General features: G+C 43.7%; 1 protein-coding gene across 2 annotated transcripts in view; it reads left to right on the top strand.

The window, feature by feature from the left end:
* Positions 1-14,820, top strand: part of DIXDC1 (DIX domain containing 1) — a 101,409-nt gene that overhangs the window by 10,775 nt on the left and 75,814 nt on the right. The window lies entirely within an intron of this gene.

The raw sequence follows: 14,820 nt of genomic DNA on the forward strand, positions 1-14,820 counted from the left end.
CCCCAGCGTCTCCCGCCCAGTCTCCGGAAGGGGTCCTCTTCCTCCCCCATCCTCTGGGGACCCCAGAGCAAATCGCCCGCAGAACCCCAAGGGGGCTAAGGTGGTACTTGCAGGGCAGATGGGTGAACCAGGAGAAATCAGAAGGGCTGCCTGCCCACAGCTAAGTTGGGCCATGACCTTCCCTGATAGCTTGCTTACCTGAGCCCAAGAGGACAGGACCACAAATTCAGAAATCACCTTCTTCCAGAAGAGGGGGTCTCCATCCTCCCTAGAGTTTCTCTCCCCAAGGAAATCCTCAGGGAATCCCTGGATATTTGGCAAAAGTGCTCATCTATATCAGGAGCTAACCAGCGGAGCCAAGGGAGGGTGGAGTGGTACTGCATTGGTAGAAAGTTTGAGAGGGCAGGGGACTGTAGATGGTCCATGTGAAGTGCCCTCTTCATGTCTGAATCTCTTTCTGAGTCCGGGGCAGTAGATTTCTCTGCAATCAAGGACGTGGTTGTCAGAGAGGAGCTACTGAGCGAGAGGGGACCTGGGTCCTGGGCCCAATCCCAGGGAGCCAGCGTGTGCACCCGTCCATGTGAGAGCAGAGGAACTGGGGCCTCAGTCTGACAGGCAAGATGGGCTAGGGCCGACAAGGGGTCATTTCCTCTCCACTTGTTTCTCTTACAATTCTATTTATTGCATTTGCTTTTCTTGTGACCCAGGAAATTCTGGTTTGGGATGCTTCCCCCTCAAGATTGCCCCATATGTCTTCCACTGCAGCTAAGCCCTACTCCTGCGGGTTGTCTCAGCGCAGCATCCAGGGAAACCTACGCTGTTAGTTGTGCCTTTCTTCATTTCTCTCTCCCTCCTTTTCCTTCCATCTCTTTCTTCTCTCTGTGACTCTCTAAAATTTAAGATTTTAAAAATCAGTTTTTACTCAACATATGAATACATTGTCCTCTTAAATATGAACATCATAGGCAACACTGAAGTGCCTTTGGTTCCCCCCACCCATTCCAGCCTTTTCCACACAAATAACTATTCTCATGAATTCGTGTATAAGATTTTATTTCTGCGGCTGCACTACAGCCTCCTTCCTTAATTCCTGTTTCTAATTAAGAAGCTCTGCAGCCTGACCTGCCACAGAACACTCCCCCGTTCTGGTCCCCATCCCCTAGCCTTGTTCCTAACACAGAGGAAAACTGCAGAAATGCTGTCCCAACCTAACCGAGTTGGAATTTTCCTTTGGCCAAGGGGTATCACAACCTTCACTGAGGGGCGGAGCTTGCATCCTGTCTGCACTGCAGGGCACCTCATCTTTGCATCATTCCTGTCTGAACACATGTAAGGGGATTGTTAACAAAGAGCTGTAGTCTAAGAGTTGAAACACAGAAGAGCCAGGAAGCCTACCTCTGAGTGATTCCCATATTCTGGTTCCTCTTTTCTCACTCTCTGCCTTTGGGCTGCCCCTGGTCTTTAGCTGCGTAAGTCTGACTCATTCACCAATTGTGGCAGAAGATCTTTTAGTTGTCTTATACCTCCTGCTCCAACTTAAAAAAACAACAACAAAAAAAAAACTCAGCTCTTGATGGTCCCACTGTCTATTTAGGAGCAGGAAACCAGCACAGAGCTGGTCCTAATCTTTGTTTTCTGCTCATTTTCACTTCGAAACCTTTCGACTAAAGAGCCACGTAAACTAAGAGGCTTGGCCGTCTGTTTCATGCTTTGGTGCTTCCATAAATATCCGCTGACCTCCAATTCTTGAAAAACATAAGGGCCTAAAGGAAAAGGGGAATGGGAGAATCATGTTTTTGTGGTGGTAATGGAATCTTCATAAAAATCACAGATGCATAACTTTTTAATTAATTGGTCCCTAGAATAATGCAGTAGTGCCTCTTTTCCTTCTCTGATATTTGATTTTTCTACCCATCCTGTAAACTTCCCTCCACCCCCTCCACAAGCTAATGTACATCTGTTCCTCTCTGTTAGATTTGAACTCTGATAGCCAATGAGTACTTTTGGTTTCTCTGAAAAATTGACATCATCTAAATAACAATAACAATAATATGTTAAATTTGAATGGTTTCTTACAGTTTAAATGATTCTTTCACATTCTATATTAAATAATTCATTTTACGTACAATATTACATTTAGTGCTACTGAATAATAGTGTAATTGGTTATTTTAGTATCCATGGGGCCCTATTTGACCTATTCCAGCCTCTAAGGTTGCTTAATAGATCCAGTAATATTCTATTTATTTATTTATTTATTTATTTATTTTTTTATTTTTGAGACGGAGTCTGGCTCTGTCACCCAGGCTGGAGTGCAGTGGCGCGATCTCGGCTCACTGCAAGCTCCGCCTCCCGGGTTTACGCCATTCTCCTGCCTCAGCCTCCCGAGTAGCTGGGACTACAGGCGCCCGCCACCTCGCCCGGCTAGTTTTTTGTATTTTTTAGTAGAGATGGGGTTTCACCGTGTTAGCCAGGATGGTCTCGATCTCCTGACCTCGTGATCCGCCCGTCTCGGCGGTGGATCCCAAAGTGCTGGGATTACGGGCTTGAGCCACCGCGCCCGGCCCCTCAATTTATTTTTTTAGAGTCCTTGAGATAAGGATGTAAACAGGGATTTTAAAGCTAGTGTCAGAATACGCTTTAATTCTTCTGAGAATTCCTACTGAGGCTACGAATACCACACATGTATCCAGTCACCTCCTGGGAACGATCCAAGTATATCTAAAGCTATTCTTCATCACCCAGATGCTTTATAGGTCTGTGTAGTTAGGGCTGTGACCTCATTCTCTATGGCAGAGAAAACTGCCACAGGAAATGGAGCTTTGGCCTTAATTGGTTAATTATAAGGGAACCCTGCAGCAGAGAGAAACCCTGCCCTCTGAATCCTGGCTTCCCTCTACCCACTGTTGGCTTCTGTTCTCAATCCTTTGCCACTATGTATAGCCATGCATGACAGAATTTTCTCTTACTGCATTTCCTACACAGAGCCCTGGCCTCAACATGTCTGGCAAATAACTCACAGATTTGATCCTTGTCAGTGCTTTCAATGCAATGCCTTTGAATGGCATGGTTAATTTGGACGGCGAATTATCCACAAGTTTTGGCTACTGCCACCCTGGCTGTCATCCCCCATTTCCTATGGCTTGGCCAGGCTTCCTATAGATCACAGTTTCCCCAATCTGCATCTGCCTCAAAGCTATTTGTTTTCTCTGCCACTTGGTATTGGTGTTGTCCTGTGAATGTTGTAATCGTGCCAACATGAATTTCTGCAAGTGTTTTTTGGGGGGCTGAACTTTCTTTAAAAACAACTTTGTGCTTGTGTTGGGAGGTTTTGAGAGACCTGAGATTATAATATGGTTTGGCTAATAAGCATTCATTTATTCAGTTATTCATTAGTTATTCATAAACCAGTAATTTATTGAGAGGGGATGGATAAAAGAATTGAAAAACACTCAGTTCCTGCTTCCAAGGAGTTTATAGGGAGAGATAGGGTGTACTGATATGAAAAGGACTGAACATTTACCAACCCGTCTGCTCATTGAGGCCAGTTTTTTTCCCTGCTCGTCTGGTACATGCATGCAAGCAGTTATTCACGGGACAGTCTCTGAATTACTGTGTTTGCCACTCACTGTGCCAGGCTCTGGAAGTACATAGAAGTTCAATAACATAGAGTCTGTGCCCTACTGAAGCTCACAGACCAATGAAGATAAAGTAGCCAGGCACAGTGGTGCATGCCTGCAGTGTTAGCTACCTGAGAGGATGAGGCAAGAGGACCACTGGAGCTGAGGAGTTAGAGACTGCAGTGTGCTGTGACCGCACGTGACTGATGACTGCACTCCGACTTAGATGACAGAGCGAGACCCATTTCTTAAAAGAAGAGATAGGCCGGGTGCTGTGGCTCCTGCCGGTAATCCCAACACTTTGGGAGGCCAAGGCGGGTGGATCACCTGAGGTCAGGAGTTCGAGACCAACCTGGCTAACATGGTGAAACCCTGTCTCTACTAAAAGTACAAAAATTAGCCGGGCATGGTGGCTCATGCCTGTAATCCCAGCTACTTGGGAGGCTGAAGCAGGAGAATTGCTTGAACCTGGGAGGTGGTGATTGCAGTGAGCTGAGATCGTGCCATAGTAGATGTTCAGAGTGTCAAACTTGGGAAAATTGAGGTGATACAGAAATCTTACTTGTGGGGAAGAGTGAACGTAGGCCCAGGTGTGGTGTGAATGGCCTGGGAGGCTGAAAGTTGAGGGAATGGTTTATGAAAATGATGGCTGACAGGAAATCTGTTGTCTGAACCTTAACCTTTTGAACATAAGTTCTGGCAGACTTTCCCTACCAGTTTTCCTCCAAGTAGAAAAGTAGAAATTGAAATTTCACATTAAGATTCATCTGCTTGGCAGTCCCTTAGAAATATAGGAAGAGGCCAGGCACAGTGGCTCACACCTATAATCCCAGCACTTTGGGAGGCTGAGGCAGGAGGATGACTTGAGCCCAGGAGTTCAAGACCAGCCTGGGTAACATGGTGAGACCCTGTCTCCACAATTAAAAAAAAATTAGCTGGGCATGGTGGCATGCATGCCTGGGATCCCAGCTACTTGGGAGGCTGAAGTGGGTGGATCACTTAAGCCCAGGAGGTTGAGGCTGCAATGAGCCACGTTCCTGCTACTGTTCTCCAGCCTGGGCAACAGGGTGAGACTCTGTCTCAAAACAAAACAAAATATACACACACACACACACAAACACAAACACAGAGGAAGAGTTTTGGTCTGGTCTCATCTCCATGGGGGACATAGAGTGAGTGAGGAAGAAGATTGGTAAGTGAAACATCGCTCCTAGGGGCCTTGTGCCCTCCATGGAGTAGCGGTGGCAACACTGGGCCAATTAGAGGCTTCCAGACATTTTCACAATGAACTCCTCTGTGCTTTGCTGTAGAAATTAAATGCTTGTTAAGTCTACAGAGCAACTCAGCACCAGATTCCCCATCCTTCTTTTTTCTATCCTGCCTGGTTTCTCCTCTCCCCACCCAGGCTCATTGGCTTCATTCCCACAGGAGGCAATGCCAGCTAAACAGATGCACCCTGGCAGCAAGCTTTCAGGCAGCTTTATGTTCCTCGTGGTGAGTGATGGCTTGGCCAGGCATGTGGAGCAGTGATAGGGCACTGTTAGCCAGGTGCCGCTCCCCCAGGCGGTTCAGAGGGTCTAGGGAACACTAGAAAGGCTTCATCTGCCATGATTGGCCTTTTGTCTAGGCTGTAGGGACCAAAGGCTAAAACGGACACTTTCCTGAAAGCATGTTGTTTGTTATCTCCCAAACCAAGCTCCATTAAAGTCGTCATGAATATAACCTTTAGTAGCTGGATGTGGTAAGGGAATAGAGAACCAACTCCACAGGCCCTGAGGCTGGGCTCTTATCTTCTATTTCTAGGATGAGGGACACCCCTAGACCATAGAGTGACACTTCATTCATCCATTCATTCACATGCATTTATTGGGCACTTACCTTGTAACATGTACTTGTGAAGGAGCAGAGAGTGTTTGGGGACTCATAACTGACAGAAATTTAAAAATAAGTTTAGGAGATGATATCTTTCAGAAAATCTTTAGCTCTTTACTTTCTGATATATTATCTTTTGACCACTGGGCTGAATACTAATACATTAATCTTCCCTTATCCAAGGGAGATCCATCTCAGGACCCCCAGTGGATGCCTGAAACCATGGATGGTACTGAACCTGACTGCCATCAGTCGGAGCCTGTTTCTGTTCCTATCTTCTACCCACAAATTTAATGTATTTTCCATCTTAATTAAGCACTTATCACACACTGTGGCTGAAACTTGCAGTCTGAGGTATGGCAGAAAAACTAGCATGCATTCCTTTTTCCATCTTCAAAATTTCATGGATGAAAGATTCATTCTTATCATAAATCTTAGCAACCTCAGCATATGATTTTATTTTCTTTCCTTATTAAGTCAAGAACTTTCACCTTTTCACTTAAAGGAAGCACTTTACAGCATCTTTTGGCATATCTGAATTTCTAGCATCACTATTCTTATACTTTGAGGCCATTATAGAGTAAAACAAGGGCTACTTGAACACAAGCACTGTGATACCTTGGCAGTCGTTTCAATAAGATGACAGGTAGCATGGACAGCTTGTTCATGGATATGCTTGGATATGCTGGACAAAGGGATGAGTCACGTCTTGGGTGAAACAGAGTGGAATGGCACAAGATTTCATCACACTACTCAGAGTGTTGGACAATTTGTTTTTTTTTTATTTTGATTTTAATTAATTAATTTATTTTTTGAGACAGTGTCTCACTCTGTCACCCAGGCTGGAGTGCAGTGATGTGATCTCAGCTCACTGCAACCTCTGCCTCCTGCCTCTTGGGTTCAAGTGATTCTCCTGCCTCAGTCTCCCCAGTAGCTGGGACTACAGGTGTATGCTACCATGCCCGGCTAATTTTTGTAGTTTTAGTAGAGACGGGGTTTCACCATGTTGGCCAGACTGGTCTTGAGCTCCTGACCTCAGGTGATCCGCCTGCCTCAGCCTCCCAAAATGCTGGGATTACAGGCATGAGCCACTGCACCCAGCTAGGATTTAAAGCTTAGGAATTATTTCTGGAATTTTCTTTCTCTCTCCCTTTTTTTTTTTTGAGATGGAGTCTTGCTATGTCCGCCAGGCTGGAGTGCAGTGGCACAGTCTTGGCTTACTGCACTCTCCACCTCCCAGGTTCAAGCAATTCTCCTGCCTCAGCTTTCCAAGTAGCTGGGACTATAGGTACGTGCCACCATGCCCGGCTAATTTTTTTGTATTTTTAGTAGAGACGGGGTTTCACTGTCTTATCCAGGATGGTCTCGATCTTCTGACTTCGTGATCTGCCCACCTCAGCCTCCCAAAGTGCTGAGATTACAGGCATGAGCCACTGCGCCTGGCCTATTTCTGGAATTTTCTATTTAATATATTAAGACGGTGGTTGACCATGGGTGATTGAAACTGTGGAAAGAAAAACTATGGGTAAGGGGGACTACTGTACAAAGAACCTGTCCATACAAGGAAGAAGAAATTTAAGGATATTTTTACTTGTGAACTTTATATGTACCCAATTAGCCATCAAATTCAATGAACAAATAGCTTTTCCAGGTTCAGTAAAGGGCTGAAAGAGTTAATAGAAAAGAAATACAATAGGGTGTTTACTGGCAGAATTTAGGCCAATAATAACATAAGGTTTCTAAATCTTCAGCTTTCCTCTTAGTTTCTCAGCAACTTCCCCACCCTCATCTCCTCATCTCCTGCTGCTGGGGGGTCTCAGAGTTCTAAACAGATATCTGGTTTCACTGTAAAACTAATTTCCTTCCTGAGCCGTTCATGTCTCCTCCTGAACTGTCTCTCTAGCATACCACAAAAGCTCTGTGCTTTTCTTGTTTGCTTTTCTTGTTGCCAGCAGGAAAACATAGAGCCGCCTCCTTGGCTGTTTCTACTCTAAGAATAGTAGACACCACACACTTCTCTGGTGAAGCCCCGTTGGTGCTTTTGCAACTTGAACAAATAAGTCCCCGGCAGGAATTCTGTGAGCTTGAGTCTTGGAGGAGAGAGAGAACTGAGGTTCGGTTTACAAACTTATTTGGAAGGAAGGTCAGGTCCCAAAGAAAAACAGGAAGAAAGTTACATTTGGTGGCAAGAAAGCTTTCAAGGTCAAGATTTCCTGCACAAATGAAGATTTTGGATAGAACTGTCTACACTAGAAGACTTTTACCTGAAATTGTAGGGTTATTTGGAGTGTCTTGGAGGAAGCTGATGGAGATTATGGGATTGCTAAAGCCTCCTTCCGCTGGCTACTTCTTGGTACTATCACTGCCCTCACAGCTTTAGAGGGCCAGTCTCATCAAGCCAAAATCCTTCTCAGACAGTTTTAACTCTTGTTGTGTCTACTGACTGACTTCTTCTGAGGCCTGACTCAGAGGGTGATTACCGTGAAAACCTTCAGTTGTTCTAGACGTCTATTACACTGGCATCCTTTTGGCTTCCTTAGAACAAGTTAATCATGAAACTCCAGACTGACATTAGTTCAACACAGTCATACACGTAGTATGTACCAACCGTCTTGGTCTTTTTTTTTTTTTTTAATTAGTTTGGTTACAAGTGCCAAAAACCCAACTTGAAGTAGCAGGGATAGGAAGTGGATGTTATTGACTCGCATGGAATCCAAGGAAAGGTAGAAAACTAAACCATGGAAAGGGCAGGGATGCAACAGAAACAATGAAATCAAGAACTCTGACACTGGCAGGATCTCTTCCTCTGTTCTCTGCCTCGTATCTGCTTCTTTCTATGCTGGCTTTATTCCCATTTACTAGAGCTGGTTTTTCCTTCTCAGGTGAGCAGCGTGGCCTATGGCAACGTCTAAGTTTTATATCTTACAACTTTGAGAGAGATGAGGGAGGAGGAGGAAGACTGATTCTATTCCTAAATGCCAGTTCAAAAAGTTCCAGGGATTGGCTGGGTTTCACCAATGGACTTTGCCAGACCAATCAATTGTGGCCAGTGGAGGGGGTGATACAATGCCAACCTGGTCATAGGACCCACCACTACATGTGCAGAGGAGGGTTCTTAAAGAAGAGGGGATCATTGTGGGCTGGGCAGCTACCCCAGGAGCTGTTAGCTATAATATCACTGTAAGCTTAGTTGGAATCTGATCATTCCTACTTTGCCTCTCTTGACCAAGATCCAGGGTCATAATCAAGATATAGTTCTTTTTCCTTTTAAAAAAATTATTGTTATGCAAAAGAGCTTCATTTATTTGTTTAGTTTTCTGACTTTGTGCTGGTGTATCCAATACTTTTTCTTTTCCTCAATAAGGAAGGCATGCTCGGTTCTGTCACAGACACATTTAGTACACGTAGAACAACTACAGGCCTTGCTGACATGTTTTTTTTTTTTTTTTGAGACAGAGTCATGCTCTGTTGCCCAGGCTGGAGTGCAGTGGCATGATCTCAGCTCACTGCAACCTCTGTGTCCTGGGGTCAAAGGATTCTTGTGCCTCAGCCTCCCAAGTAGCTGGAATTACAGCCCGGTTAATTTCTTTTTTTTTTTTTTAGACAGAGTCTTGTTCTGTCGCTCAGGCTGAAGTGCAGTGGCATGATCTTGGCTCACTGCAACCTCTGCCTCCTGGGTTCAAGCGATTTCCTGCCTTAGCCTCCCAAGTAGCTGGGATTACAGGTGCCTGCCACCAAGCCCGGCTAATTTTTGCATTTTTATTAGAGATGGGGCTTCGCCATGTTGGTCAGGCTGGTCTCGAACTCCTGACCTCAAGCTACCTGCCCACCTTAGCCTCCCAAAGTGCTGAGATTACAGGTGTAAGCCACTGCACCTGGTCAGTTTTTTTTGTGTGTTTTTAGTAGAGATGGGGTTTTGCCATGCTGGCCAAGCTAGTCTCTAACTCCTGGCCTCAAGTGATCTGCCCACCTCAGCCTCCCAAAGTGCTAAAATTACAGGCATGGGCCACTGCACCTAGCCAACATGTTTTTTTTTTTTCTTTGTTTATTTTGGAGAACCTCTTAAGAACTTTAGGTATCATAGACAGCAGGAACTCATTGAAGTCTGCCTGGGCATGCACCACATGCAGATTTTGGTGTTTTCCCAACCTTCTTGGTATGAAGGTAAACAGTTCTATGAACAGGGATTTGGGACGGCCTAATTTTGTTAGAGGCTGTATTGTAGAAAAGCCTGCAATGGTGTGTCAACTGCTGGACCATTCTGAGTGCCTATGGACACTGTGTCCAGAATAAGCAAGATCTATTTTTCAATATTGCAGATATTTTCATTTTGCTGAGCCTGTTGTATACTTTTCTCACTGAATAATAGACTTGTAAAATGATAGAAGGAAACAAAATGCAGTTTTATTTTTCTTTTGGTATTTATATCTGTTTTGGTTCTTGTTTTCAGCTGCTTTGTGAAGCCCTTAAATTACTTTAGATGGCTGGAGAGTAGGGGTGGGGGCTTGAGGGTGGAGAAACACAGGAAAAGTGAGCTGGATTTTGAACTCCCCACCCTGGCCTAATCACAGAAGCACTACTTTTCCCTATTTTACATATCTGCCTCTTACACAAGTTATAATTTAGAAAAATAATGAGGCAAAAAAAAATATGAAGAAATGAAACTACTAGTCTACCTTTCAGAGAGTAACAGCCTCCTGTGAAAGGCATATGGTATTTTACCTGCTACAGAAAGAGAAGCCCTAATATGTTGTTCAAATCAAGCAGCAGAGCCACTCAGGGCCCAGGCTTGCCCCACAGGCCTCTTTGAAGACAAACTGCTTTGTGGGAGAAGTGGATGGCATGGCCGGCTCTGAAGAAACTGACTTAAGGACAGAGCTGGCAGTGGGCATTTATAGGAAGAACAGGGTCTTGCCTGCCCCTTGGATGAGAAGTACAGATATCTTCAGGTCAAAGAGAGACAGACACTCAGTTTAGTGCTTGACTCCCTAAATTAGACATAAAGGGAGAGGCAGCAGCCTCAAGAAGGGTGGTATAACCCTTCCCCTGTGGATAAGACTAGCCCTGTTCACTTGTGAAGCTCTGATCACTGTTAGATGCCATTGAACAGATCGTGTCAGCATGCAGACACAGTGATAACATGCCAAAGGCTTATCTTCAACTAAAATTTTTTCATCAATGATTTAATTGAAGACATACTAGTTTTTAAAGTTACATGAAGGCCAGGTGTGTTGGCTTACACCTATAATTTCAGTGTTTTTGGAGGCCAAGACAGGAGGATGGCTTGAGGCCAGGAGTTCGAGACTAGCCTGGGCGATAGCAAGACTCCATCTCTACAAAAAATAAAAATTTAAAAAAAGAAAAAAGAATAAAGTAACGTGGATCTGGACAGAATGCCAAATAGCCACAGCACCTTAGTCTCTAACACTCTCTAGACAGGACTTCAGGATCCATAGTCTAGCCCCCCAGTTCCTGGACTGTCCCCACTGTAATGATTGTCCCCCTCTGTGCCACTTCGACAAGGCCACATGCCGAGGCCACACTTGGAACTTACTCTACAGAATTTCCCCACCCCTGAAATCTTGAACTCTGAAACTCTACTCTGCTCAAAACCCCAGTTTTCACAGTCCTACATTCCATTAAACTTATTTTTTCATTCCGTCAAGTTCTCCTTTCCATCTGTCCTCTACCATCTTAAGGCTTATCCCCTGTCTCTTAATTTCTTCTCCCTGGCCCAGACTTTACCGTCAGTCACTTCAAGCACTTTGAACACCACGCTCACTTCCTTTGCCCTGGTGGTCACTGCCTCTCCTCTGATTATTTTTAGTCCTAGATTGGCCCATCCTTGGTTTCCCCTGCTCATGGCCCAGGCCTGCTGAGCAGGTCTAGAGCAAATTACACAACCTTGCTGATTGATTCAATTACGAAATGATGATTTCCAGTCCTAGCTGAGTGCTTGGTGCTGCCAGGAATCTTTAGCAGTTGGTGTTGTTTGCAGCTTCTCACAGGGTCTGCCGCAAGTCTCTGACCCTTTCCTGAGGCCTCCTTCATTCTCCCTGTCCCTTTTACCCTCAGCAGATAAGCTGGCCTACTTCATAGGAAGGAATGACTTGTGGGGCAGCTGCATTTAACTCCTTCAGCTTCCCTCTTCCCACCCCCACACTTCCCTACACTCCTGATCAGAGGACGCAGCATATGTTTGCTTTTAACCTACATACGTCCTCCTATATCTTTTAAATCATCTCTAGATTATTTTATTATACTTAATACAATGCCTACACATACTTCATTCCCATGGATTTGTCTTAGTACTCAGCAAATTCAAGTGTTGCTTTGCTCCTGATCAGAGGACGCAGCCCTCTTCCTCTTCTCTGAAACCTTGATGCATCATCATCTCTCCCATTTCCTTCTCTGCCAAATAACTCTTAGAGCTCACCTTACCTTTTGGGATGCTGTAGAGCCCAGGAGTTAGTGTCATCACTGAATTCAAACCCTTGTTCTGTCACTGAGCAGCCCTGAGACTGTGGGCATATTCCTCTGAACCTTGGTTTCCACATCTGTAAATTGGGAAAAATATTCCCTTGCAGGGTCAATGTGAAGGGAGAATATATGTATAACGGATGTAGCAAAGTGCTTAGCACAATACCTGGCATGTAGTAAGTGCTCGGTAGATGGCAGTTATCCCATTGGCAAGCTTATACCTAGATACTCTCAAACGTGGATCTCCCACCCCGCCCCCAGCTCTTGGGCTCTAGACCTGTGTTTTGCCAACTGGCTGTGGAACATCTATACTCTGGTGTTCTACAAATAGCTCAGACTCTCAAAACCGAGCCATTGACTTTTCCCCGGTGCTTGTTCTTCATGTCTTCTCCATCCCGGTTAAAGTATCACCAGGCAGCCAGTCATTCAGGCCTGACTTTTTGGACCCTCTCTTTTTGTCGCTGCCTACATCCTATCAGTCATCTCTGACTTGTTTCTGGAGTTTGTCCTTTGCTCACTGGTGCTGCTTCAGTTTAGGTGCTTATCTTCTCTTGCTTGAATTATTGCCTGGGCTCCTCGTTGGCTTCTTCAGTCTGCATGCTGTTCTTTCTATTCCAAGATGCCAGTCACACAGTTTCACTCTCCTGTTTCACAACTTCACACTTGCCTGTTGAAGGTCATTATGCTTAGTCTGAGTGCTGGTGGTCGCACTGGTGACCTGTTTCGCCAACATTATCACCTGCCACTGACAGCTCTGCCCACATGCTACCCCCTCAACTGGCTGTTCCTCTAAGATAATGTATGTCTTTTGACGCTTCCCCCTTCCATCACCTCTGCCCTTGTCCCCTCTGCAATTGGCAGACATCTGTAAAGAACCAGCCAAATGTCTCCTTTCCTGTTGATCTTTTCCTGATCCCCCCAGCTTTCCATCCTGTTGTTCCTTCTCTGCATAAATAGCTTTTTTGTTTTGTTTTGTTTTTTTCACATTTCTCCCTTGTAGCAGCAATCACTTTGTATCCGTTATTTATGTGCCTGTAAGTGCTGACCTTGGCACAATGCCTGGCAGATAGTAGGGACTCAAGAATATGTTTACTTGAATAAATGAATGCATGGAATGACAGGATCTCTTGAGACACAATCTAACAAGGTGAAATTTATTAGAGGCAAATGTGGATCAAGAAAACCAATTTTACAAGCTCAAAGATGAAAAGGATATGGTTTAACAGCAAAATGTGTTAAAAATTATTTAGAGGTTTTGGTTGACAGTTTAGTGTGAGTCAACAATGTGACAAAAAAAAAAAAAGAAAAAGAAAGAAAAGAATATGAAGTATCTTGAATGAAGAAGCTGAGTATCTGGTTTTATACCTAGAGTATTGTGTTTGGTTCTAGGTATTACAGTTTTAAAGAGACTTAGACTGAATAGCAATATTTCTTTTTTTTTTTTTTAATTTTTGTGGGTACAAAGTAGGTGTGTATATATATATGTTTTTTCTTTTTGTTGGGGGGGACAGAGTTTCACTCTTGTCGCCCAGGCTGGAGTGCAATGGCATGATCTTGGCTCACTGCAACCTCTGCCTTGGATTCAAGCAATTCTCCTGCCTCAGCCTCCCGAGTAGCTGGGATTACAGGCGTGTGCCACCGTGCCCAGCTAATTTTTGTATTTTTAGTAGAGACAGGGTTTCACCATGTTGGCCAGGCTGGTCTTGAACTCCTGACCTCAGCTTATCGACCCACCTCAGCCTCCCAAAGTGCTGGAATCATAGGCATGAGCCACTGTGCCCAGCCAGTAGTTGTATATATTTATGGGGTACATGAGGTACTGTGATATATGCTTATGATGTATAATAATCATGTCAGCGTAAATGGAGTATCCAGCACCACAAACATTTATCCTTTCTTTGTGTTACAAATAACCGAATTATAGTTTTAGTTACTTTAAAATGTACAACATTATTGCCGACTGTAGTCACCCTTTTGTGGAATAGCAGTAATTCTTCAAACCATTTTGCTTTTAAGGTTTTTTAAAATAAATTACCAAAATAGACAAACCACTAGCTAACATAAATAAGAAAAAAAAGGGAGAAAATACAAATACACAAAGTAGGAAATGACAATAGGAAAATAGCCACTGAAACAGAAAAAGTAATTACAATAGACTTTGCAGTCCTCTGTGCAAATGCATTCAAAAACTTTGATGAAATGGATAATTTCATAGGTAACTACTGATTACCAAAATTGATAGAAAATGGAAGTTTCAACAGACCAATTTCTATAGAAGAATTAGAGAACCCTGTTAAGGAATTACTCCTCAAAAAAGTACAGGCCCAGATTATCTCATGGGTAATTCTACTAAACCTTCAAATATCAGATTGACACAATGTTGTGTAAGTTATTTCAGAGCATTGAAAATGAAGGAAAACCCATAAATATGTACACCTACATATGTGGGGGTAACCAAAAATGGACTACAAAGAGTAACGAATGAATCTAACTGTATTATAAATAAATAATATAACCACAGTGGAAGGAGCAGAAAAGGAAAGAACTAACCCAAGTAACTTTGGAAGCAGTATTTTGGCTGTGTAGTGTAAGGCTAAAGACAAAAAGTATATAAATAAATAATATAACCACAGTGGAAGGAGCAGAAAAGGAAAGAACTAACCCAAGTAACTTTGGAAGCAGTATTTTGGCTATGTACTGTAAGGCTAAAGACAAAAAGTATACCTACAAAAATTAAAAAATAAAAAAAGAAAATGAAGGAGAATTTCCTAAAAGTTTTTATGAAATGTAATATTTATATCTAAACATTATAGAGATGGTACAAAAAAAAAAAGACTATTATTATTTAT

The sequence above is a fragment of the Macaca mulatta genome, chromosome 14, assembly GCF_049350105.2.
Source record: "Macaca mulatta isolate MMU2019108-1 chromosome 14, T2T-MMU8v2.0, whole genome shotgun sequence".
NCBI classification, from domain to species: Eukaryota; Metazoa; Chordata; class Mammalia; order Primates; family Cercopithecidae; genus Macaca; species Macaca mulatta.